General features: G+C 56.1%; 1 pseudogene; it reads right to left on the bottom strand.

The window, feature by feature from the left end:
* Positions 1 to 5: 5 nt before the first annotated feature.
* On the bottom strand, positions 6 to 1,084 carry LOC114006348 (sphingosine-1-phosphate phosphatase 1 pseudogene; annotated as a pseudogene).
* Positions 1,085 to 1,088: the final 4 nt, after the last annotated feature.

Here is a 1,088-nt window from a genome sequence, read left to right as displayed (position 1 = left end):
CACATGTTGTAAGAAACATGAGATGCACATGGATTTCCAGCATCACTTTCTAGAATCTTGGCAGTGTCTCCTCTGAATGTGCTCCAGGTGTCAAGAGTGAAAGAAAAGATCCTCAAAGCTAAATGAAGCCCAGTGATGAATAATGGAGCATATTTGTGAGTTTGATTGAAGTTGTCAATCAGGACAAATGGATAGAAGACAGTTAAGATGAAAAGGGTGTATAGGAGTCCAGCAATAATATCTAGAACGTGGGACTAGCAGTTGGTATAATGGCTATGTTGCTGGACTCCCATGTAGTCGACTGCAGTTCGAGTGCCTGGCCTGGTGGCTTAAACTAACGCCGGGTGCGTGTGTGCGTGGCCAAGATTCAGAGAGGAGATGGAGGAGAAGGGATTGCAGCGTGGTCATCCCCCTGGGAGGTGATTTCTCCCTTTCTGTCTCTCTGTCTCTCTCTGTCTTTCTGGCGAGCGCACCGCCCTATAGCAAAACCTTTCAAAAAAATTATATATATCCAGAATGGAGTGCATTCCCATGTAAATTCAACTTAGGGGAACTAGAGAACACCAGCAGGGAATAAGAATCAGTCCGGATATGAGGATACTGCCGGCGCCCATAGGTGAGGAGGCTCATGGCGATGGGGGAGGCGGTGCGGGCATGGCACGGGGGAGGGCATCCTGGACTGGGAGCTGTAGAAGCCCTCCCACCTGACCACAGGCGGCGAGGCGGTCAGCGGCTGATATCCTTGGTGTCCGCGCCCAAGGCCATGAGCAACACCCAGATGGCAAGGAGCCCCGTCCCACCAGGGCGCCTGGGTCCCAGATGCAGGAAGGGAAGAGCAGGATGTGGAAGAGCGCGTCGCCCAGCCCTGGGAGCGGAGCAGGCGGGAGAGCGGCCAGGGCTCTTGCAGCCTGCACCTGCCAGGCAGGGACCCTTGGGCCGCTGCTCATTCCGCAAGCCTTTGGGGGCACCGCTGCCATCAGGCTTGGCGGGGCACTAATGGCGGTAGCTCCCGGGAGAGCGACACGATATGGGACCCGCCCGGAAGGCTGCGGCAGCTAGGCAGCTCCGGACCGTCGCTGCGGCCCTGG

This window comes from Tupaia chinensis, unplaced genomic scaffold (genome assembly GCF_000334495.1).
Source record: "Tupaia chinensis unplaced genomic scaffold, TupChi_1.0 Scaffold147240_1, whole genome shotgun sequence".
In the NCBI taxonomy this organism is placed as follows: domain Eukaryota; kingdom Metazoa; phylum Chordata; class Mammalia; order Scandentia; family Tupaiidae; genus Tupaia; species Tupaia belangeri.
This window is presented reverse-complemented; position numbering and strand designations above follow the sequence as displayed.